This window comes from Microtus oregoni, unplaced genomic scaffold, assembly GCF_018167655.1.
Source record: "Microtus oregoni isolate MIOR12 unplaced genomic scaffold, Mior012 000012F_ref0000307, whole genome shotgun sequence".
Lineage (NCBI taxonomy): Eukaryota > Metazoa > Chordata > Mammalia > Rodentia > Cricetidae > Microtus > Microtus oregoni.
In genome coordinates, this window is record NW_024543071.1 from 54,016,116 (window position 1) to 54,041,968 (window position 25,853).

The 25,853-nt window shown below is 52.3% G+C and overlaps 1 long non-coding RNA gene across 1 annotated transcript; it reads left to right on the top strand.

Moving 5' to 3' along the window:
- LOC121454594 lies at window positions 1-25,846 on the top strand. Its single transcript, XR_005975281.1, has 3 exons — window positions 1-72; window positions 672-932; window positions 25,781-25,846. It is a non-coding gene; the product is annotated as an uncharacterized LOC121454594 (long non-coding RNA).
- The last annotated feature ends 7 nt before the right edge of the window (window positions 25,847-25,853 follow it).

Genomic DNA, 25,853 nt, shown 5'->3' on the forward strand with positions numbered 1-25,853 from the left:
GCTATCCGGAAATTAATCAGGACCCTGGCACATTGTTGGGACTCGTGAAAGCAGGCGTATAAAAAATGAAAGGTGAGCAAAGTTGCACAATAATTTCTGTTATTTTCCTACTACTTTATTTCCTCTGCTGGAGAGGACGAGAGCCATTGTTCACCCTCCTTTCTCTTCTTCCTCAAAGCTGTGCGTGGGACGCGCGCAATGGCTGGCCTCAGAGCTCAGCAGCATTAAGCCCATTAAGAGAACCTCGCAGAGGCAGCTGCACTTTTCTTCAGCTTGCTCTGGGGAGGGGGTGTCCTCCAGTGACTGACAGCCTCCAGTGACAGCCCTGCTCCAGCAAGGGCCACTCCTGAGCTATCCCCCCCATCGCCGCCATCCTTGTTGCAGCCCGAGGGCCCTATGGGACAGCTGCATGCCGCACTCTGGGCCCCCTGTGACATCCTGGCTCGTGTCACAAAGTTCCACACCTCTTAAATTTCAGTCCAGTGACCACTGGGTGCTCAATGGAACTTCATACCTCCAATTCACCATAGCTTCCCAGGGTCCTATATGACCTGAACCCTGGCCTTGCCATCTAGATTCATTTTTTGCTGGCAGCTCTCCTCTTGGGGGTGTCCTCTCCCCACACACTTCTGGTGGGTGTACCTTAAACCCCACATCTGTTCAAATTGCAGCTGGATCCTTTCCCTGCATGTGAGGACCTCAGTGATCATGCCACAAAGATGGATGCTTGGTGGGTGGAGGTGGCGTCCTAACCACACAAGGGGAGAAAGGAAGAGTGTGGTATCGTCGGTCTGTCCTGAAACAGGGTCCAGACATGCTGGACCGTCACTCAAAGGCAGTAGCCATTGAGCACAGTGGCGCTCACCTGCAAGGCCAGCACTTGGGAGAGGAGGCAAGCGGATCGGGAGTCCAAGGCCAGTCTTGGCTACAGAGTAAGTTCAAGACCAGTGTGTGACAGAGACCCTGTTACTAAATGAACAGGCTGGGAATGCAGTTCGGTTGATAGTGCACCTGCTTCGCCCATACAAAGCCCTGGGTTCCGTCCTCAGCACCTTAGAAACCAGATGTGGTGATAGGAGCTGTAAGCCTAGCATTCAGGAGGGGGCAGAAGAATTAGTCAGCCTTAGGTGCCCTGGGGTGATAGCGATGCTTTGTGTTGTCATAGCCCATTGGTAGCCACACTTTTCCCACCATTGCGGTGGAGATGGGTTTTTGAGTTGAGATGAAAAAATGTATTTTTATCAAATGGATTTTCAAGTGACTTCCAGGCACAGCAGCCTAATACAGGGGCTGGGGATTCATGCCTTCTTCCAGCCAACCTCTCCTGCTCCCTAATACAGGGGCTGGGGATTAATGTTTTCTCCCAGCCAACCTCTCCTGCTCCCTCCTGGCCCAGGGCTCCCCAGAACCTAGGACAGCAGAGGGCATGGGGGCGGAATCATCTACATATGTCATAGCCATCCTTGTGGCTGCTCATGCTGCCGAAAGAGGGCATTCGTCTGATGATGGGGACCACAGCTCAAGCCTTGGTCTGGCCAAATTCTGCTCCGAGAAATTCTGAAGAGCCATAGTTACTGAAACCAGTTCCACCACAGGGGTGAAGGGCAAGTTGACGTCAGTTTGGGGAACTGGGGGACAGAGGTAACAAGGAAAAGCCTTGCGTCTTTGTGGACCCACCGCCCATGCTGTGCCAGCTGCATCCCACCTCTGCCAGCCCGGGTCCCCCCGCCCTGCCAGGCCAAGGTATAAAGTCACTTCAGGACCTGGCTGGGCTGCTAGGAGGGAGAAAAAGCAGTTCCAGAGACAGATGGCTCTTCACTAAGTCACCTTGCAGTGGCATTCAGGTCCAGACACGTTGTATCAGGCTGTGTCTCACAGTTGGGGACAAGGAGTCCCCAGACAACTGGCTTTGTTCTCGCAGCATTCTTGGGGAAGCTATTAAAATAAAAGAAATAAAGAAAAATGAAAAAAAAACATGGCAACTCACAACTGCCTATAACTCTAGTTCCAGGAGATCTGGTACCCCCCCCCCCCCGCCTCACACACACACAGACATTACGTGCAAGCAAAACCACCAATGCACATAAAATAAAAAACCAAAAACCAAACAGGCTGCTCCAAATCCAGGGGATAGAGTTGTCTGCTGCCAGTGCCATGCTGTGCCCAGATGAGGGATGCTCTGCCAGACCAATGGCTGGAGACAGTGCCAAGGACACTCTCGGGAGACCAGGTTCCCTCTCTACTGTGCATTCTGACCTGAACTAAGATGCATTTTCCCCAAAGCAGGGCAGGGCAACTGACCCCTCCAGGAGGACACCCCCCGGCTCTGAGGTGCTCTGATCCACAGACATAAGGGGAGCCACCTGTATCTTCTGTGATCCCAGCCTTAGGTGCTGTGAGAGGCTGAGGTGGGACTGGGTAGGAGACACCCTGTTCACAGCCAGGTCCTCATTACTTGGTCTAGGGTTAGATTCTGCACCTGGACAAATGTAGCAATTTGCTGGTGACATTTTTGGGTATCATGTGTTGGGGACAGGGTATGCCACAGGTGAGGACCCTGGAGGCTGAGGAGGTACTATAGTTTGGGGAAACACATGCAGTGACCAGTCCCAAATGTCAGCCCAGAAGCACAGCTTCCGATGGGAGGAAGCCACGGGGAGCAAGAACGAGAACCAGAGACACCAGTGTACAAAATACTTCCAGGCCCAAGGCAGCAGTTGCCCGACCGGCACAGACCTTCACCCTGTTTTCTGCAGTGTGCCCCCATTCACCTCTCCTGTGACAGCTAGTGTGTGACTCATTCTTCAGACAGAACAGAAGGACACCACAGCCTCCCTCCAAGCCGGATGGCCCAAAGACTCCCAGGGCTGGCGATGCTGCGGGCAGTTTAAAGGAAAACTGCCGGGTTTGCCTCCCCTGGGCGGCCTCTGAAGGGTGCAGCCACTGTGGGGCTGGTCCTGCACAGCATCTCATTTGGCCCCCACTAGAAAAAAAAGGGTGGTGGGTTGGGTAGGGTGGGTTCCATGCTGGAGAGCGGGTGACCCGAAGGAAAGACTTTCTGATTCTGAGGGGCTGGCACCACAGCTCAGTAATGAAGGACTTGCCTAGCTGGTGCGACATCCCAAGTTCAACCCCTAGATCGACAAAAGGGGGTGGGGCTAACAGATGGCTTGGTTGGTACAGTTCCTGGGTGCCTGGCACAAGCACGAAGAACTCGGTTGGATCCCCAGACCCTGCGCAAAAACACTGGGAGTGTAATCCTAGCATGGGCAGGGTGGGGAGGCAGGAGGACCGCTGGAGTTCATCGGCTGATACTCTAGAGAACGGCTAAACTTCTGGCACCTTCAGGCCCAATGAGAGACCCTGTCTGACAAAGTAAAGATGGGCTTTCCCTCATTGGCTGAAGCTTCTGGCAATGCACTTGTAGATATGCCCAGAGATGTGTCTCCTAGGTGACTCCAAATCAAATCACACTGGAAGAATTCACCATCTCAGGGTCCTCGTATGGAAACAGAGTTTTTGTGAAGGTGGTTAGTCAAGGTGGGGGTCCCTTTGGTTGGAGTGGTTAGGCTGTCCTAATACAATGGCTGGTATTCTTCTCTGGAAGGAAGTCCCTTTGTGACTTTGTGATAAGGACAGTCACAGGGAGGACAGGCAGGGATTAGAAAGTAACCATAAGTATCCAGGTGGTGGTGGCACACACCTTTAATTCCCTTTAATCCCAGTACTTGGGAGGCAGAGGCAGGTGGGTCTCTCAGTTCAAGGCCAGCCTGGCCTACAAAGCAAGTTGCAGGGCAGCTAGGATGTTTACACAGAGAAACCACGTCTCGAAAAATAAAAGAGAAAGAAAAAAAGGAAGGAAGGAAGTGAAAGACCCTCAGAGAGGACCTTTCCTCTCTGATGAAGACCCCAGAACCAGGACACTCCGAGACCAGGCCACAGGATGCAATTAGCAAGAGGTTTATTGAGTAAACACAGGTACCTGTGGGCGGCAAAGTCTTTCGGAGGACTTGCGCACCTGCCAACTGGAGGGCGAGCTTTTTATAGGGGAGAGCAAAAAGCAAGTTTACAGAAGCAAAAGCGTGGTTATCGGTCGATCGGAATGAGGCAGGGGCATGAATGGTTTCCTCTCTCAGCATGGATGCCTGGCCTATCTTATAGATATCCTGTTTTGCAGTCAACCTGTTTTTGTTGATGTCCTATCTTATTGACATCCTGCCTTGCAGTCTTCCTATCTCATAGACATCCTGCTCTCTCAAGCACATGGGATGTTCTTATGAGAGCAGGCTGGCTGCTGCCTGCTGATCCGGAGAATTTTTTTTTAAAGCAAACAGGACGTTCCCCCGGGAGCATGCTAGCTGCGGGTTTTGAGGAGGGGGTCTGTAGGGTCTTTCAGAAGGAAGGAAGGAAGGAAGGAAGGAAGAAAGAAAGAAAGAAAGAAAGAAAGGTGAAAAAGTAGCCATAAGCAGACAGGCCGTGGTGGCACATGGCACATGCCTTTAATCCCAGCACTCAAGAGGAGAGCCAGGCAGATCTCTGGGTTTGAGGCCAGTCAGTCTGGTCTATGGAGTGAGTTCCAGGCCAGGCCAGGCATCCTCAGAGTGGCTGGGGGAGGCAGGACAAGCTCCCCAGCCCAGCTTCAGGGTAATCTACACCTGACACCCGGACATTTGGGACTTCTGAGAGAATAAGAGTCCGCTGTCTTATGCCACCCCGTCCATGGTGTTGCCACAGCAGCCACAGGAAATGAGCCCACAAACCCAGACCTCCCCCTCTCCCTAGCCATACCCAGCAAAGGGCTGCAGTCCCCAGCATGGCCAGTGGGGGCGGTATTGCTAAAGAGCTGTGAGCTTAGATATGCCCCTGGCTGCACTGAGAACAGCCAAATGGAGGTGTGAACACTCCAGCTCCCCCTTAAACAGCCCAGTGGGTGGGCTCATCATAGGGCCTCACCTCCCATCTGGATCCCCTACTCTCTTCCTCAGGCTTCAAAACTGGCAGGATCTAGAGCCAGCAGGCTAAAGGACTGGGCTTAGGCTGCAGAGAGGCAGCCACAGCTGGCCACATACAGGGCTGGGCCCAGACACTGTTTGCTATTCTTCAAAAGGCTGAACGTTCGAACCCCTTGGTGCCCATCAGAAGACCTGACCCCAAACCACCCTATGCCAAGAACAATGGGTGTTACCGTGGAAACCCTCCCCAGAGAAAGGCTGGATCCCAGGAGCAGGCCAGGGGACTGTGGAATAAGGGGGCTTGGCACCCCTGCTAGCCCCAGCTGCTGGGCCTGAGCAGGCACCGGGCTGTGGCAGCTGTGTGCGGAGGGTGTGTGTGTGTGTGTGTGTGTTAACATCAGAGGTCATTCGGGTCCAGGTACGCAATGGTCTTTTACAGCCAGACCTCACCCCCTCCTCCAAGACAATCAGTCGCTCCCACTGGCTGTCAGGTGAAGGTGACCCCAAACCACTTGTCTGCTCTCACCTCTACGCAGGGGCCACTTGGGAACATGTTATGGTCAGAAGAATCACCCGGTCTTTATATAAAATTTGGACACTAGAAGCTAGAAGTAGAAAAGTCAGAGGCAAGAGGGTGTGGGCATGTGGGTGGGTAAGAGTAAGGACAGTAGGAGTGGGGGAGACAGGAAGAGAGAGAGGGAGCTGCCTAAGCAGAGAAGGCAAGGCACAGCACAAGGAGAAACCAAGTCAGGACCCAGGGGCATGCTGAAGAGCCAAAGCAGTGAAGAGGGGGAGTCTGCGGGACAGGAGCTGTCGTGAGCCAACTCAGGCCCGCAGGTTGCCTTTCCTCAACAAGTCTTATTGGCACACGCCTTACTTGTGCAAACCTGTGCTGTCTGTGGCTGTGTACACGCTAGTGGGAGACAAAAGTTGTGACAGTAACTACATGGCCTGCAACACACTGCCGAAAAAAGGTATCCGATGGCTGCTTCCCATGTGGCCCCCCAGCAGACAAGGTGAGAATCTGAAGCCAGGTCAGGAGGTAGCTATACAGGGCTCGTGCGGGCTGGTTCCGTGGCCTCATCACACCCTGAACCCTTTGTGTGTATGAAATAGAGGCATGGGCCATGCCACTTCCCTTGGCAGTCTGGCTGACTCTCGGGAGGGCCAGGTCTCTGGAATTTTCTCAGCTCGAGTTTATAATTCTGGAAAATGGTATTGAAATGTGTTTTTAATAGTTGCAAGTGAGGCTCAAATCTTGTTAGGTGACGCCAGTGCGAATTTAAATATAAATCTCCACTTGCCTGGAACACTTTCCGTTATTAAAATTATCCGCGGAGAGGGGAATAAAGACATAAAAATGCAAATGAAACGAGCAGAGCCTTCTCCTGGGCACCGGGGTCCTGTCCTGGTCTCTGTCAGGTCTCACCTTTCAGCGCGACCACCAGCCCTGCCCTGGAACTCCCAGAATCACAAAAACAGAGTGTGGGGCTATGGCGGAGGAGGCTCACATCTCAGAGATGGTATATAGGAAGAAACAAAAGCAAAAGCCCGAATATGACAGCAGCCACAGCACCTGGCACGTTGCGGTCTGGTCTTCGGTGTTCAGCAACCCAGCCACCACTCAGTCTTAATGGCCCAAATTACCGATAATTTCAGCACAAATCAGACCATTATGCACCGCTGCGAGGACGGTTCTGTCCTTTGTTGGAGAGCGAGCGGTGAGTCTGTTCTCTGCAGACAGGAGAGGCGTGGGGTGGGCACATCCCTGGCTTCTCCCTTCACCCCTTTTCCCGGAAGATCTGGGGCTGCCAGTTGGCCTCCTGATGAGGCTGTGAGCTCTGACCTGCCCTCCAGCAGGCCCACGTGTGGCCCCAGAATGATTTCAGGAGACTGACACCCAGCATAGAGCCCACGTGGATTGCGTAAGAGTGGCTGAGCTCAGGCTGGGAGATGGGGGTCAGAGCAGGGAGGGCGTCAGGGGGCATTGCCCTGAGCCTCAGTGCTGATGTTAGAGGTGAGGCCTTGGGCTAGTTGAGGCCTTGAGGGTGGGGCCCTGGGTTGGCAGGATGAGTACCCTTCTGAGAGATGATGCCACAGCTGTCGTCTCCCTTCTCCTCAACTCCCACAGAGAAGAGGCCAAGCCAGTGAACATGCAGAGAGAGGCTAGGAGAAGCAGACTCAGAATAAAGCCAGGTCTCACTTTGACTTCATCCTTCAGTAGTAAGTAGCCCTACGCTACTTAGTTTCTGGCATTTTTGTTGCAGACTAAACTAATGTGTTGGGGCCACCAGACCAAAGACTGGCCTCTGGAAGGGTATCCCAGAGAGGAAACAGGATGCTCAGAGGCCTAGGGTGGGGTTAGAAGGATGTCCCTATGAGGTTTCAGAAAGCTCTGTAGGCTGGATCAGAGGACGCTGATTGCCTTTCACCCTTTGGCTGTGGGGAGTCACAGTTTTTAGAAGAAAAATACAGAGACGAGCTAGCTACAAGCCCCAGAGACCCCGCACTGAGGCCTGTCTACCCTCACTCCTCTAGAGCCTGCATGTCCCAGGCCCCTGCAGGAGGCTCTTGGCGGCTGCATGATTGATATGTGCAGATGAGTTTGGAGGGCAGGGGGCAGCGATGGTCTACCCTCCTCTAGTAATGCTGGTTACCAGCTGTGACAACCAATGGGTTTCCAGCATGCCTGCAGGCCTGGGAATGCTGCATCTGGGTGGGACTTCTACCTGCAGGAGAAGGAGCAAGCCTGCTGATAGCCTTCTGAGCTCTATTGTGGTTTTGTTTTGTTTTTGTTTTTTAAGGTTGCCAGGGTTTAACCGGATTTGGCAGTGAAACTTGGAAGAACCAAGCAGATAGCCCTGTGGCTTTTTTAGGAGCAGAAAATTCCTTAGGTTTCTTTTCCACAAGTTAGAAGCTTAGCTGTGTGTGTGTGTGTGTGTGTGTGTGTGCACATGCGCGTGCACGTCTATGTAAGAGTATGTGTGAGAAGTCTTGCTCTGAGCCCCGCCCCCTCCCAGGGCAGCCCAGGCCTCTCCTCGCCCCTGCCCTCTCAGCGCGGCCTTGGCTCCATCATTACTATTCCCTGTGCTCTTTCTCTCCAACCCGGACGTCTGCATCTCCCCCTCCCCACCTGCTCTTTTCCACTGTAGACCACATGAGAGTGATCTCTAATACCTCACAGCAGCCTTGCTATCAGGCTGTCTGAACTCTCCTCTGACAAAGAAATTAGTCCAATTTCTTTTCAACTTTGCCTCGGGCAGATTCTTAGGACAAGGGCAGAGGCTAGACCTATTCTTTGCCAAAATGTCCTGAGTATGGGCTCCAGTCCACTTTCTAATACTGTTCCCGGCTGACACGTTAGCAGGGCCTCGAGGGTCCACACTGCTCTGGGCCCTGCTGTCTCCCAAGTTCCCGCGAGGGTGTCCCATTGAGCCCCACGAACAGCATTCAACTACTTCCTTAGTCCTAAGTCTCCGCGTCTCCACAGTCCTCCAGACAACACTGTGGTCAGGCCTGTCACAGCGACTCCCCGCACCAACTTCCGCCCTAGCTCCCGTTCCAATGCGTGACAAAGCAACTCAGAAAAGACAGCACATAATGGGGCTCACGGTCTCAGAGGTTAGAGTCCTGATGACAGAGCAAAGCCACGGCCCAGGAGCAGCTGAGCACGCACATCTGGATCCAAGTGGAAAGCAGAGAGCGCACCTGGGAATGGCTCTCAATACCACTCCCAGTGACACATCTACTCCAACAAGGCCACACCTCCTGATCTTCTTCCAGAAGTTCCACCAACCAGGGAGCAAGTGTTCAAGCATATGAACCTACAGGGGCTGTTTTGAATATGGTGGTTTGAATAAAAATGGCCTCATAGACTCAGATACTTGAATGCTTAGTCACCAGGGAGTGGAACCATTTGAATGGATTAGAAGGATTAGGACATGTGACCTTGTTGGAGGATGTGTGTAACTGGGGGTGATTTCAAAATTTGAGATTTCAAAATCCCTGTGAGACCAAGGTGCGCTCTCTCTCTCTCTCTGTCTCTCTGTCTCTCTCTCGGCAGATCAGGATGTAGCTCTCTCAGCTGCTTCTCCAGCATCACACTTGCCTCCTTGACACCATGCTCCCTGCCTGTTTGATGGCCTTACCTATAAAATCTCTAAGCAAGCCCCCAGTTAAATGTTAAAAAAATAATAAGGGTTGCTATGGCCATGGTGTCTCTTCACAGCAGTAGGACAGAGACTAAGGCAGGGGCTATTCTCATTCAAACCTCCACAACCCCTTCCTTGGGCTGGCTTGATGGGGCAAGGCTCTGCAAGTCGTGACCAGGGCCATCTCAGAGCCTGGAGCCCCCAAACACCTGAATGGCTCTCCTCCCAGTGCCTCTGGATCCCTGCAGGCCGTTCACAGATCCTCAGTATCCCTCCCAGTTAGGACCCACTCCCAGCTACTGGCAGGCTTAGCTCCTCGGCTCAGCTCTCCAGAGACCCAGCTCTCTGACAGGGAAAGTGGGAACTGCCCAAGAGGAGCCAGGGCTGTGGGGGCCACTCCCAGGGAGGCCTCGACTCCTCTGTGTTGTGTCCTGAGCCCAAGGGACCTACCTTGTCTCACCCACCACGCATGACCAAGTGGGCAGTGTGGCCCATGGGAAGGGCAGCATTCTTTGTTGAGCAGAACAGGGTGCACGCTCTGGAGTCCACTCTGTCCCTTCCCCGGGGGGCTGGAGGACTTCTACTTTAAGAAAAGCTCATTTCTGGTGGGTCATTCAATCAAGAAGGCTGCCAGGCACAGTGACGCGCTTGGTAAAGGGCAGCAATAACCTAATAAATCAAATCTGATTTGCAGGCACTGTCTGTACAGCGGCTGGGGTCACCCAGCTGTCAGCGTGGCTGAGACAGGAGAGGAGGACGGGGCATGGATGGAGTCGGAGGCAAGGGCCAGGACACTGTGCAGGGAAACAAGTGCCCTAGCTGGGACAGTGAGCAGGGTGCCACCACCCAGGGTCCTTATCGAAAGGATGGCAGGGGGCAGAGGGAGTGACATGAGGTCAGGGTCATTGGAGCCACCCAGCAGGTGCACACAGCCAGCACAGCCCACACACACTGTGCACAGAGTGACGTTACAGGGGCTCTCACAGGTACGCAGGAGCACGCACAGACTTCTGCCTTACACACAGAACCACGCACTCAGGCACACACACACCAGCCAAGTCCAAACGTGCAAATGCCGCTGCTGTCCTGCCGTCTGTGATGGCGTGAGGGACCTTCCTCACACTGTGAGCCAATTTTGCCTTATTTCCCTTTAATATTAATTTTATATTTTGAGACAAGATCTCATGTAACTAAGGCTGGGACTCCCTGTGTAGCTGAGGCTGGCTTTAAACTCCTGATCCTTTGGTCTCTACTTCCTCGCTGTTAAGATCACCAGAGTGGGCTGGGCGGTGGTGGCGCACGTCTTTAATCCCAGCACTCGGGAAGCAGAGGCAGGTGGGTCTCTGTGAGTTCGAGGCCAGCCTGGTCTACAGCGTGAGTTCGAGGACAGGCTCCAAAGCCACAGAAAAACCTTATCTCAAAAAAAAAAAGAAGAAGAAAAAGAAAAGAAAAGGATTACCAGAGTGAGCCAGCACACGGATGTGTGTGTGTGCACGCACGCACGCCTTGTCTGTGTGTTCTGCTCCACCACTCTCCACCTGTTCCTTTGAGTCAAGGTCTCGCTGAACTTGGCTAGCAGGCAGCAAGCCCCAGCAATCCTCCTCCAATCCCCATGCTACTGGGGTTAAAGGCCCGAATACAGCTCTGTCCGGCTTTTTTTGTTAAATGTGCATGGATGTTTTGCCTGCATGCATATATGTGCACATGTACGCCGGGTGTCCCTGGATGTCAGAAGAGGGCATCAGATCCCTTGGATTGGAGCTAGAAATGGCTGTGAACCACCTTGTGGCAGCTGGGAATTGAACCCGGGCTCGGCAAGAACAAGTGTTCCTACCCACGGAGCCACCCCCCCAGTTCCCATGACAAGCTTTTTCTGTGACTATTGAGGATTTGAACTTAGGTCCTCATGACAGCACAACAAACCCTCTTACCCCCCGAGCCATCTCCTTCCAACCCCCTTTCTTGACATGGGGTCTTTATATGTAGTTTGGACTGGCCTTGAACTGGCAAGCCTCCTGAGTGTTGGGGTCACAAGCAGGCACTACAACACCTAACTCTGTTTTTATTTTACTTAATTAAGCTTGAGATGGGCAGGGGGACTGGAGAGATGGCTCAGTAGGTAAGAACATTAACTGTTCTTCCAGAGGACCAGGGTTCAATTCCCAGCACCCACATGGCAGCTCACAACTGTCTGTAATTCTAGTCTTAAGTCCCCCTGTTGCCCTTCTGGCTTCCAAGGGTACCAGCCATGCACGCGGTGCACAGACATACATGCAGGCAAAAAGCCAATACCCACAAAATAAAACAAAATAAATCTCGAAAAAATAAGAAGTTTGAAATGATGTCTCAAACGTAGGCTAGGCTAGCTTTGAATTCACAAACCTCTTGCCTCCCCTGTCAGGTACTGGGTAGGGGCCTGCAGTGGTACCCCATGCTGTTCAGAGGGGCCTGCGACGGCACCCCATGCTATTCAGAGGGGCCTGGCGGCACCCCGAGCTGTTCAGAGGGGCCTGTGGTGGTACCCCAGGCTGTTTAGAGGGGCCTGTGGTGGTAACCCAGGATGTTTAGAGGTGCCTGCGGCAGCACCCCAGGCTGTTCAGAGGGGCCTGCGGTGGCACCCCGGGCTGTGTGCACTGTTTTAGAGAGAATGCGGAGCAGTCTGGCTTGAAGGGAAGCCTAGGTCCTAACTCATTGCTGGTGAGGAAATGATCTTTATTTAAAATCTCCTGAGACTTGGTTAGCTATAAACACCACAGAATCAAACCACGCTTCCTTATTAGAGCAAATTCGGTTTCCAGAATGGTCAGTAGGTGGGCACTGCTGTCCTCAGCTTGGGTCCTGCTGTGAAGCTGAGAACCCCACTTCTATCCAGTGCCCAGGCCCCTCTCAATTTTGTCTTCCTCACCTGGGGTCTATCAAAGACCCTTAGATTTTAGATTTATTTTATTTTCATTTACGTATATTTGTGTGTGTTTGGTGTGTTTGGTATGTGTGTGTGTGATGTGTCTGGGATGTGTGTGTGTGTGTGTGTGTGGTGTGTGTTTAGTGTGTGTGTGATGACGTGTGTTCGGGGTAGTATGTGTGGTGTGTGTTTGGTGTGTGTGTGGTGTGTTTGGTATGTGTGTGTGTCTGTTTGGGGTAGTGTGTGTGGTGTGTGTTTGGGGTAGTGTGTGTGGTGTGCATTTGGAGTATGTGTGTGTGTGGTTGTGTTTGGGGTGTGTGTGTGTTTGGGGTAGTGTGTGTGGTGTGCATTTGGGGTATGTGTGTGTGGTGTGTTTGGGGTGTGTGGTGTGTTTGGGGTGTGTGTGTGTTTGGGGTGCGTGTGTAAGCTCTTACACATGTGTTCGGGGAGGGTTCTCAGTGGTCAGAGGAGAGTGTTACAGTCCTCTGCCAGAGGACCTCAGGTGAGCTCTCACCTACGGATGCAGTCCTCCCTACTGCTCTCTTATATAACTGTTATAATCCAGTTCCTGTTCTTAGGTCTGATGTAAACTGCAAAATGTTTCTTGATGCACATTAAGCTTGTGACCCCATTCACACGACCCCACTTACCCGTGTTCCTTCCCTTTCATTATGTCTAACGGTGTAGCAGCCGACTCACCCGTGAACTCCTTATCTCTCCTGTAAAAAGGGCTTCAAAGGCTGTCAGGGACTGCTCTCTCCAATCCCAGCTTAGGATGAGACAGCCAGCCGGCCAGTCCCAGGTGTGCCCCAAAATACAGCTTGCTTTAATTGGACAATCATGGATTTGCTGTTTTCTTCTTGTGATTCTTAGAGTTAACTAACCTGTCTTTTCTTCCAATACAAATTTTAATTATTTATTTGGAGAAAATACAGACACATGCCATGGCACATGTGTGGGAACTGGAGATGCCATGGTACATGTGTGGAAACTGGAGATGCCATGGTACATGTGTGGGAACCAATTCTCTCCTTCTACCATGTGGGTTATGAGGATTGAATTCAGGTCATCAGGTTTAGCAGCGGGGCAGTGGGTGATGTCTTGAGGGACCACTGTTTTTATTTTTGTTTTCAAGAAAACACTATGGGAGGGTGAGAAGAAAAGAAGAAAGACTTGCTTTGTTGGAGGAACCAAATTTGTTCAGTTCAAAAAAAAAAAAACAAATGACCTGTGTTTAGAAACTTATTGTTTCTAAAGTTCCTGGCCTCTGAGGGCCATCCTTAGCTACAGAGCAAGTTGGAAGCTAGCCTGAGCTACTGGAAACTCTGACCAGGTGATATTTATACTCAAAACTTGATTCTTTACAAATCCTCCCAAAAGCAGTTTGACAAAAGAAATCTTTTTACAAATTACAAAGCTCGGTTTCCAAAATCTCTGTGACACTGATGTGGCTGGCGGGGCTCGGTCAGGCTCGGGGAGTACCACAGTCATCAGTGGCTGGCGGGGGTGGCTGCGTCTCTTGCTATTGGGAATGGGCTTTGATGGTTCCATGAGCTGTCCCACAGTTGTCAGGAGAACCAGGAGGACACTGTGACCCTCCGTTGGTGTTCCCCAGCTCCTCAGAGTCTTGTCTATTTCTAGGTCACTGTCATGGCCGTGGTGTGGGGTTGATCTGTCCCTATTATCTGCTCTGGGCTGTCCTGGTGCCCACAGAGCCGAGGTGTGAGGTCACTTTCTGTTTCCTTATGGCGGTACATCCTAAGATCCTCAGTAGGCGGGAAGGAACACTTGCACCAAGCGTGATGACCTGATTTCCATCCCAAGCCCACATGCTGCAAGGAGAACCAACTCCCACAAGCAGCACAAGCATGCACAAATAAATAAATGGTCTAGAGAGGGGAGTGAGTGGCTAAGAGCACTGGCTGCTCTTCCAAAGAACCCGGTTCAATTCCCAGCACCGGCGCTGCAGTTCACAACCATCTCTAACTACAGTTCCAGGGGATCTGACGCTCTCTGCTGACCTCTGAGGCATTGCACACAGGGCACAGCTATACATACATTCAGGCAGAACACATAAAATAAAATAAATAAATGTAAAGCCAATTACAAAGTTAAAAAATATTTAAAATAAGAAAATGAATATAATTTTAAAAATTAAAAAAAAACAAAAAAACAATGGAGAGAGCGAGAACACCAGTTCACTGCTAGTTCCATGCATAAATTAATTCCCAAGTCACCTCCAACTACAACAGGTTTAGCCTGGAGTGACCTGGCCGTTCACACAACTGCGGTTTCCCTAATTCTCACCCCCACGTCCAACAGCAGAAACAGAGACCAGAGAAAACTGAACCCATCCCTCTGTCCAGGGGACCCCGTGGCACTCAGTCCCCAGCCTGTAGCATCCTTCAGCCTGCAGCTCACACACATGGCCCTGCTGTCTCTCACCAGAGTTGTCCTTAATTCCCTCTGAAGTCCAGCTAGGATAGAGCTTACCTGAGCAGCTGGGCCCGGGGGCGGGGGAGGGGGGAGAGGCAGGCCCCGCGGCAGATGGGCATCAGCAGTGGTTTCAGGGAGGCTGAGCCCTCAGCACTCTGGCATGCAGGGAGGTGTCCAGCACAGCACCCTGGCGTGCAGGAAGGGGTCAGGGGCATGCAGCACAGCACAGCACAGCACACCCCTGCGGAACTGCAGTTTTCCAACTGGCAACCCTCACATCACTGGGCCAAACGACCAAGTGCACACGATCGTGATGTGTGTAGTCTAAGAACGGGATGCGCGTGCAGGCGCGTGTCTGCTAATACTGAGTGTGCACAGACACATAACACGTGTGTGAGAGCAATGGCATGGGTAGGCACATGTGTGTAGTGTGTATGTGTACACACATGCCATGGCACATATGTGGAGATCAGAGCCGATTCTCTCCTTCCACCATGTGGCTCTGGGTGATCGAACTCCCGTCGTCAGGTTTGGTGCCAGGACCTTTACCCACTGAGCCATCTCTTCTGCTCTGGAAATACACTTCCTTAGACAACTCAGTCTTTCCTCCCCGGAGACAGACCAGCCTCTGCAGCTGTTAACAGACTGTGGCTCTTGAGGCCAGCACTGCCCACCAGGTCCTGCTGAGCCAGTTACACATCTGTCTATGAGCAACTGCTGCCTGCCTGTGAGCAGGCAGAGCCCACCCTCCTGGACTCTATGGACTGACCTCCTGTGCTCTTCATGGACACCTACTATGAACAGGTGGGCCACATTGTGTCCTTTGACAGCCTGACCTTCACCAGTGACCGAGGTGGCCTTCTCTACTTCAGCCAGCCCAGCCTGTGGGGCCTCCTGGCCTGCAGGACGGAAGCTCCAGGCTTCCCACAGCCCACGGGCCCCCACAGCTGGTACCCAGCTCTCTTCCTCCTGCTTCGCTGGGGCATCCTACTCTGCTTTTAAAGAACACCGTGGCTTGGGAAAGGGGATTTCTGGAGGCAATTCAAAATCTCTTCTTGGTTAATAGGCCAAAAATGCCAGCAGCTGACTCCATTGCTGCTCTCAGAGGGGCGCTAAATGCTATTTAATTCTCCCCTTGTCACAGCTAAGAGTTTAAGTGCCGGTCTGTGATCTGCAGCTTGTCTTCTGATGGGCTGAGGTGGGGTGCGGCCACTCATCAATTGACAGAAAGTCTCTCAGCTCCGGAGGACACGAAGCTCACCCATTTGGAAGACGATGGGTCCAAAGGAACAAAAGACTGTGGGCGGGAGAGATGGTTCAGCAGCTAAGAACACTGGCTGTTCTCACAGAGAAGTTCCCACACCAACATGGTAGCTTCCACCCATCTGTGACTCCAGTTCCAGGAGTTCCGATGTCCCCTTCTAGCCTCTGTGGGCACCAGGCACACAGTCGTGTGAGACATTCTTAAGGTCCCTGTCTCAGGGGACTTTATTCAGGGTGGACTTGGATCTGTGACTTTGGGGACCTGCCTTAGAGCCAGTTTCCTTGTAGGCCCGGATGGGTAGGGACCCTATAAACTGCTGAAGGAGACAGGAGTGGAATCTGAGTACTCATCACGGCAGTGAGATGTGACAAATGCCGGCATACACATCTGGAGGGAAGAAGGGCTTGTTTGCCTCAGGGGTCCAAAGGGTTCAGTCTAGCACAGCAGGGAGGCAACAGGGCGTGGGTGGACCATGGAGCAGAAATCGAAGCCAGAACCAGGGCCAGGTGTCCCCTAAAAGCCTGCCCCTGCTGGTCTGTCTCCTCCCACCTGGAACCCACCTCTCAGAGTTCCTAGAACCTTCCAAAGTGGCAGTAGCAACTGAGGAACAAGTGCCCAGTGCACGAGACTATGAAGACATTCTGGATTCAGGGGTTTGTGAGTGTCGAGGGCTTCAGCCCACGGACTGCTCTCTCCCATAGAGAGCAATAGCTGGGCCTAGGGACTGCGCCTCCAAGACCTCACACACATCACGTATACATGTGGGTAGCATCTTCTGAAGTTGTCTGCGTTCACTCAGCTAAACTAGACCAAGTCTGCTTCTCACCTGGAATCAAGTCTGTCTCCTGTGCAGAAACCCAGGGTTCCTTCCGAAAATGCCAACCAGCCCCCAGGCCTTCCCCCAGCGCAGCTTCCCTTTGATCCACACTGAGGACAGGGCGGGATCTCAGCCTAGCCCAGGTCTTCCTCCTATCCTTGAGTCTCAAGTTAACCTTTCCCCAATGGGGCCAAGACTATTCTCTGTACAGGGTGTGGCTTTGAGATGGCTGGTGTCTCCCTGGGCCCCACTTTCTAGTCTGAAACTACAACTAAAGGTAGGTAGTGTGACCCCTACAATGTGTTCAGGGGGCGTGAAGGCCCCTAAGTGTCCCGGCTGGCACATGACCTTCCTTCTGAGGCTCCATGGACTAAGGGCAGTTAAGGGCAGTTGCCTGGTCTTGAAGGTTCTAAAGAACCAGGGAGAAAGCGGCGAGAAAAGGGTATGAGTCACCCAAGGGTGGATGAGGAATATCTACAACCCCTTCCTCAGAAGAAGCACAGGAGGAACCGAGGCCATGCAGGGCAGATGGAGCCCGGAGAGACAGACCCAGCCTGTCACTTAGGCCCATTGTGAGCTGCTCCCCAGATTAAAGAGGATGGGACATGAAAGCCACTCTCCTGGAGTCTGGCAGGCTGCACGGCCCAGGCTGGCCTTTCATCTTTGTAGGAACACCTCATTAGGGCTGGGAACACCACTGAGGCTCCAGCCTTGCTCTGGCTGTCGGACCCTGAAATACACACCCCATTCTTCGAGTCAGACCAGATGCCGCTCACATTATGCACCTGTGGGCACTGGCGATGCTGGACTTTATCCCTGAAGCACCAGCCAGCCTGTCTCTGTAGGCCACTGGGTACCCAGGTATGCACCACATCCACGGGCCCTCTTGCTGTTCCATTGCTTCACAGAGCACGGAGCCGAAGGCTCTGGTCCCCCAGCCCATCTCTCCACTCATCTTCACTTCCTTCCTAGATGCGTGTAAGCCAGGGCGAGCAGCTTCCTCCTGGAAGCACCCCCTGTGGCACTCAGTACCGATCCCAGCTCTGGCCCTGACAATATCTACCCTTCTCTTGGTCATGTGATTGGTTTAAAGAAAGTGATCCAGTCAATACGATGGCATTAGTTCCAGTCCCATGGTGAGAAAGACAGATGTTTCTCAGGGTGCAGACCAAGGGTTGAGGGGTGAGAAGATCAAAGCATCTAGAGGGGTAGGAAGATGGGTTCTGACTCGAATGGGAGAGCCTTGAATGCTGGAAAAAACGTGTGAACCTGATCAATGCGGAGAACAGCTCCTGAGGTCCCCAGGCAAAATAAGGGTGGGGTCAGCTATGTGTTTCAGAAGCTAAAAGGGACCTGAAGTGTTGCTGTGAGAAGAGGCCTCACCGTACACACCGACACCCAGGCTGAGCCTACGGCTGCTTTGCCCAACACAGCAGAAGAGAAGCGATGCCTTCATCAGGCCTGGCTTTTGGACGGCCTCCGTTCGCTTCCTCTGACTTGGTGAGGAAGCCCAAGCAACCACAAGGAGGAGAATGAAAAAGCTGGCCCTGAAGACTGTCCTTGTGGTGTTCCGCGTCTCCAGCCAGCACCAAATCACACAAACTATTTGACTCAAAAGCTAAAGTGACCCCCGACGGTGAGGCATTGGGTGGCAGATATGGGCTCCCAGCGCTTGCCACACAGTCTGGGGACAATCAGTTTCACTAAACAGTGGGATTCTGTGAGGAGAACTTTGCCTGGTTCCCTCCTGGGTGCTGAGCGGGGACCGGGACAGCGGCCCTGGGTATCTGGGCTGGTTTGACAGCTGTTCCTGAGCGTCATTTCCTGAGACACCTCCTCCGCACTCTCCTGCCCACATCCACCAGAGTTTCCCTGGCAATGGTGCAGGCCAAGACCAGCTGTCAGGCAGGGGCTGCCATCCGGGCAGCTTGCAGGACAGCTGGACTCCCCGGAAAAAGCTGCCCCTGGGGACAGTAATTGGCCACGTCCTTTCCTTGTTGAGTTCAGTTGGACTCTTCAAATAGAATAACAGGGTTGGGAATTTAATTCCCCCACCCAGGTCACAATGCATGCGGTTGTTTGTACATCACAGGGGTGAGTCCCTAAGCACCAAGAGCCCGTCGACTGGATTTGCTCTTAATCAATGCTTATATCCATTTTTTTTCTACCAGATTTATTTTTTTTTTAAGGATCGCAACAGGACCTGCCATTTTCTGTGGCTCCTACTAACGTGTGCTCGTGGCTTAGTTGGCTATGTTCATCAGCTGCTTGGTTTGCCTTTTCTTAGGGTCTCATTAAGGAGCCCTGACTGGCATCAGACTTGTCATGTAAATCAGACTGGCCTTAAACTCATAGAATTCCGTCTATTTCCTCCTCTTTAAAAGTATCAAAGGTGAGTGGGCTGGTGATGGAATTAAAGATTCCAGCACTTGGGAGGCAGAAACAGGCAGATCTCTATGAGTTCGAGGCCAGCCTGGTCTACAGTGTGAGTTCCAGGACAGCTAGGACTGTTATACAGAGAAACCCTGTCTCAAAAAACAAAACAAAACAAAAGTATCAAAGGTGCCAGGTGGTGATGGCCCACACCTTTAATCCCAGTACTTAGGAGGCAGAGACAGGCAGATCTCTGTGAGTTTGAGGCTAGCCTGGTCTAGTCTAGAGAGTGAGTTCTAGGACAGCCAGGGTTACAAAGAGAAACCCTGACTTGAAAAACAAAACAAAACAAAAAAATCAGGGCACAGCACCATGCCTGGGCCATCACACCTGGCTTGAGAGCTCAGGGTTTTTTATTCTTAATAAACTAATTTATTTGTTTACATGTATGGATGCTTTGCCTACCCTTACATCTGTGGCCCACCTGCACAGTGGTCATAGAGGCCAGAAGAGAGCATCGAATCCTCTGGAGCTGGAGTCACAGACAGCCGTGTGGGTGCCGGGAATTGAACTTGGGTCTTCTGCAAGAGCAGTCAGTGCTCTTAACCCGAGTCCCAGAGTTCAACTTTGAGTTCCCCTGGGGACAGGCAGAAATGTAGGGTATCCAGTTCCATGTAGACTTCAGATCACCAGAACTTCCTCTTTCGGACCATATGTCCCGAGTGTTGCATGGGATATATGCTCAAAAATTCTCATTTGCTGAGCTGGTGAGATCCCAACAGGGAAAGGCATTTGCTGCCAACTCTGGTGACCTGAGTTCAATTCCTGGGTGGGAGGAGAGAACCAACTCTTGAAAACTGTCCTCCGACCCTCACAAGGGTGTTTTGTGAACTTGAATAAGTTGATTTTTAGGGGCTGGAGAGATGGCTCCTGCAGAGGACCTGAATTCAATTCCCATTACCCACATGGTGGCTCCCAACTGTTTGTGACTTCAGTTCCAGGGGACCCCATGCCCTTTTCTGGCCTCCATGGGCACTGCAAACATGTAGTGTATGTATACACACCCAAGCAGAACACATTGCACATGAAAAGAAAATAAATACATCTTCAAAAATTAAGAAAAAATTTTAAATTGTTTATCTGAATTTCTAGTTTAGAGACACATTTTCTGCTTGTAGATGCCTGACCGTGCCTGAGCCATTCAGGGAGTGGGGAGGGAGATGAACAGTGTGCTGTGTAGCAGGAAGGACTGAGAAAGAGAGACTTGGGGTGCTCAGGGTGGGATCAGTGGGTGGGGAGGAGCGTCCTGTGAGAGAGACTTGGTAAGGCACATTTCCCAAGCTGAGGGGAGGCGTGAGCGGCCGGTGTAGGTGGAGAAGGTTACCCAATAGTGTCCTAGATTGCCTTGGATCTGACACTGGAAACTCCACATCCCATAGCACCCTCCGCCCTAGGAAACTGGCATGGCCGTCTATGGACCAGGCATGGTTGTAGACAGGAGGAGGGTCAGAGCATGGAGCTGGGGAGGTGTGAGCAGACGCGGTCCCTGAGAAGGACTGGGCAGATGAACACAGGGACTGCCTCAGTAGAGGTCTCTTTCCCAGTCACACAGACCCACAGGGCCCGCTGTGACTCTAGTCTGAGTGTCTATTCACGAAACCCCGCTGGGAGGAGGCAGATGCTGCTGTCCCCATAGGAAGCTGTGACTCAGGCCTTGAGGTTCTGGACATGCAGGGACACCAAGAGACAAGGTAGGAACCCCAGAGACCCCACTGGGAGAAAATGAAGTGGGTGCCAAAATAAAAGCAGCCACTGGAAGCTGCCCTTAGAGTCTGGCAGCTGGCATCTTTGGATGGCAGTGGCGGAACAGACATTGGGGCTCAAGGAAATGGAGGCCACACTCTGAATGAGGGCTGGTGATACGGGTCTTTGAAGTTCTTTGAAGTGTGCTGGGTCCCTTAGAAGGAGACCAAAGCAAGACCGCAGAAGAGTCTTCCACAGAGCTCAGGCAGAGGTGAGCCGTCCCCCACAGCCTGTCGGCCCTCCAGAGACCTCACATCCCAAAAGTCAGATGAGCCCATCTGGTCTGACAGTGCTGTGGGCCTGTCTGACGCAGGGCCAGGAAACAGATACAGTGGACCAGGGCTAGTGATGAGTCACCTGGTCCCTCAACCCCCACCGTGGGCAGTGGCCTGGTTATCGGCAGCTCTTTCCTCCAGGCTGAGCTGGGTGAGTCACCTCAGGATGCAGGTGGAATCCCAGACTGCCAGGAGGAGGCCTGCATCTGGCCATCTCTGCAGTTCCCAGGGAGGGCAGCTCAGCTCTCAGGGCTCCCTGCTGGCAGGGAGGCAAGTGAACCCTCACTGTGTGAGGCAACTGTGCCGGGTGGGTTTTCACAAGAAAGTGGTGTTGCCCTTGAAGTCCCACCTGAAGCTGACACAGGGCTCACCAGGCCCTCCCATGTCCCGTGCCCTCTCCTTTCAACCTCATAATGCCTATCCAGAACCTCACAGGCCACACAAAGGACATCACCGCTCGCCCCTGCCATGGCTGGGTGCCCTAGGTGTTTAAAATTTAAAAGTGGGCACGCCATCTTCCAGAAGCTTTTTAAAGACAGAATTCTCTAATGGGAGGAAAATATAATCAACTACATTATATGCGTGTATGAACATGTCATAATGAAGCTCATTAGTATGCATAATTAATGTATACTAATAGGGGCTGGGGAGAGGATGCAGTCAGTGAAGCAGCTGCCTTGCGCGGCCAGCATTCCATCCCCAACAGCTGTGTAAATTCCTGGGCACAAATGGTGCACACTTGTAACCCCACCACTGGGGGGCAGCCAGGTGACCTTGGGGATCAGGGTCTGGTCAGCAGAGTCGAATTTGCAAGTGAGACCAAGTCTCAAGACAAAACAAAATAAAACAAAGGTGGACAGCTCCTGGGGAGCACCACAGACCTCCGCATGCACACTCACCTGTACACACCTGTACACATTAGCACACACATGTATGCACTCACACACATGCGCGCACACACATGCACCCCATTAATAATGAATTAAATTAAATAATTAAAACTCCAGAATTTAGGTAGAAAAACGGTTGGAGGCTAAAGAGATGCTCAGCTGTTAAGAACACGGGCTATACTTCCAGAGGACCCAGGTTTGATTCCCAGCATCCCTGTGGCTGCTCACACTCACCTGTGACTCCACCTTCTGGCCTCTGTAGGCACTGCATGTATTTGCCACATACACTCAGGCAAAAACCCTATACACATAAAAATATAAATAAAAATGCAAAAACTTTAGAATAATAGAACTCTTCAACAAAAAATCCTCAGTACCACAGTATGAATTATTAAAAAACAAAAACATAAACAAAATATTCTCAGATAGTCCCAAGCTTTCCCCCTTCTCAGATTGCATGCCAGACCTCAGGCCTTCAACATAAGCCTGAGGAGAGGACGTTAGCAAACTCTCATGTATAGTTTGAAGCTATGTAATAGCGTTACTCCGGCAACTGAATACAGAGACTCACTCACAGGATGACACACTCCTGTCTGCTGACATGTCACTTTAGTTAAATCTTTCCCAAGATGATATTTTTGTTTTGTTTTGTTTTCACGTTTTATTTATGTGGCTTGTGGATGCCTGATAGACACTCTACCACTGAGCCACACCCCCAGTCCCTCACTGGGAGATTCTAAGGCTGTGGTCTACTCCTGAACCGTAGAAACCGTGGGAAGAGAGAGTCAAGGGCAGGGACATCTTCAGGGTGTAAGTCGGTCAGTTTAGATCACTCAGCCATTCCCTTGGTTGCTTTTCTAATCATAGTGAGATCACAGTGGGGTGTGGGGGTGCTTATCGGTCTGGGGGCACCTCCCAGCCTCTCCTTTCCTGAGTCCACCTCTCAGCATGGCCAGAACCCACGACAGCTTGCTCTTCATTTGTGTGTGTGTTCATTTATCCGTCAGACTTCTGGGGAGTGTTTGTGAGAGATGTTGATCACAGGAGCTCCAAATGCATCCACTGTAAAACTCCAGATAGCATGGGCTCGAAATAAAAAGTGGGCTTTGTCTAGAGGTGGACAGCAACAGAACCTTGTTTCAGGTACCCGCAACCACAGCTCCTTCAGTCTGGCATCACCTTGGGCTCCCAAATGGTTGCTTTCCACCAGCCCACAGGTTCACATTCCAGGCAGGAGGAAGAGGAAGACTGGGAAGAGGTGTGCCCACTGCAGTCCTCCACTTGGATGTGCGGTGCCTGCCTCTCTGGCTGGACAGACCCGCCCGTCAGCTAGGTCTAGCTGAATTCACGTCTCATGATGACTGAGTTGTTATTTGGAGAGCGGTTGTATGTTTAGGTCTGCACCAGATTGGAACCCTCCTGGGGGCAGGCCCCTCTGATTTCAGAGCCACAGCTGCAGTGCAGGGCACTACTGACACAGTCCCATGTGGGGCACTGCCCTTGAGCCCCCACCTCTTTCTGGTGTTCAGGTTTGGGGGTTTTTTCTTGGTGGCAGCGGCAGCTTCTGAGAAAGTCTGGACTTGCAGGTGGGAAAATGACGCTTTGTGTTTCGTGCCCATTACTCTAATGGTGACCCATTTTGCTAGCCACAAGCTGGGCCGCCTTGAAGATGACGAGTTGACAATGACTCCATTGGGTCATTGCTGCGTGAGGAGCCCATTAGACTGGGGCCGTGGGTTCCAGCACAGCATGTACCAGGAAGCGGGGACCTGTTATCCTACACCCTGCCCTCATTTGTAGGAGCAAGACTGTCAGGGATGTGGGAAGCCACAGCCCTGTTCTGTTCCCACCTCCCAGTGTTTCCCCGGCAGGTTCCAGCCACAGTCTAAGAGCTGGACAGAAACCCATTACCCAACCAAAATGGGGAGCAGTGACAGCGGGGGCCACCCCAATGGTGGAAACACCCTGGAGGGAGTGGCATCGAAGGGTGAGCCTTGAGCCTGGCCCAAGTCTTCCACATAGCTTCCTTCCTTTCTTCTTTTTTTCCTTTTTCTTTTTTTCTTTTTTTTTAAATACAGGGCCTCATTTATTTCAAGCTGGCCTCAAGCTCCCAGTATAGTGGAGAATGACCTTATGACTCCAATGCTGAGTTACAGGTGCACACCACCCCACCCTTGCTGCAAACCTCCTGAAATGAACTCACGACACTCAAGTGTTTGCTAAGGCGGTGTCTGGTTTCCCTGTGAGGCACACAGGAGAGATGGCCAGTGGGTGGTCTTGGCTTCTCTCTCTCTCTCTCTCTCTCTCTCTCTCTCTCTCTCTCTTTAACTTTTTGAGTTGGGATCTGACTGCATTGCTCAGGCTGGCCTTGAGCTTGTAGGCTCAAGACACCATTCTGCCTTAGTCTGGGTAGCTGAGCTGCAGGCTGATGTCACTGTGTCTCATTGGTTCTGGGGCAGACACTTGCTCACTCTGCTTCTCCTCTACCAAAGCAGCTTCTGATCAAGGGAGACACACTGGGACTCTGCCTTCAGAGGCCAATGTGAGAGGCACACCCCTCTCCCTTCGCTGGTGTTCAGACCCTAGTGTGCCTGAGGTTGGATTTCCCTGGAGACCTTGGGAGATGTGGGCAGAGGGTAATGTCTGCCTACTGGTTTTGAACATTTGTAAAACAAAGGGTGACTGAAAACAAAAGGATCATTTTGTTAAAAGGAGAGCCAGCCAGATGTCTTAGTGGGCAAACGCTCTCATTACAAGCCTGGAGATCCAGAACATGTAAACATGATAGAACAAATTTGTATAAAGTTGTCCCTTGACTTCCACATGTGTGCCTTGCCACACATGCCCAGGCATGCCGATTCAGGCTGTTCCTGCACTTAATGGCCTTCCTGTCCATGTGGGTCAGCCGATCCCTCCACAGGTGTCCCGAGTCTGCACAGCCTCCTTAGTGTGGAGACACATGAAATGTGGAATTGGCAAACACCATTTGCCCCATATTCTGCTCAGCCAGGGTCTCAGGTGGGATTGTAGGGAGAGGGGATTCAGGACTGAGGCCTCACCCCCAGGCTATTCCTAGTGAACCTATTTCATGTGAACACTTTGCTGGTTGCTCCAGCAAAGGATTCGTGTTAAGCAGAACCCTCCTTTCTTGAGCTTACAGGCTTCTTGGGACCTGGCTGACAATGCGAGGGGGGGGGGGGGGAGTCCATTTCTGAGCCAGGTGACCGTAAGGGCTGTGCCGTTCATCATAGGGCTGCACCTGCTTGAAATATCTCACATTTTGGGAGTCTGGAGTTGCTACCCCTGTGTCTGTCTGAGGTGTGATTGCAGGGTGTGTGGCCATGCCTGTGTGCTTGCCTGCACAGGTGGATAAACCCCTGGGGTGAGGGCAGCTCTGGCCCCCTGCCTGCTTCTTAGCAGGAATCTGACCTGGAGCTCCCTCCACTCTGGGCTCTGCAGAACTCAACCGCAGCTACAACAGAGCCCACTCAACGGGGTGCTCAGAATAGTGGGCTCCAAGGAGCATGCTGGGGTGCAGGAGGGAGGGTGTGTAGTGGTCAGTCACCCTCCACTCTGCCCTCACCCCTGAATGACTGGCCCCTGCCCCAGTGAAACAGGAGTGGAGGTCGCTGGGCACAGGTTGGGGAAGCTGAAGTCACATTCCGGTGGGGAGCAGGACCTGGGGACTTGGTTTCTTAGGAGGTGCCCCGACTGTGGCGGGTCACGCTTGGGCTGTGGGGTGGACCTTCCAGCCCTAGCCCTGGGAAAGAGTGTAAGGCTCTTCACCGGCCTCAAAATGGGGTGTAAGAGTCACTCTTGTTTGAGCACCGGGGTGGAACACTGGGGAGGGGCTCTGTGATTCAGAGATCGCCCGGCTGATGGTCTGGGACTGGGGGTGGTCCTCTCTTGCTCCCTAGGAGCGGGTTCCTGTCACTGCGGCCCTTGGGACTCGCAGGAGGCGGCGCTGAGCCAGTGACGCGGCAGCTCCCG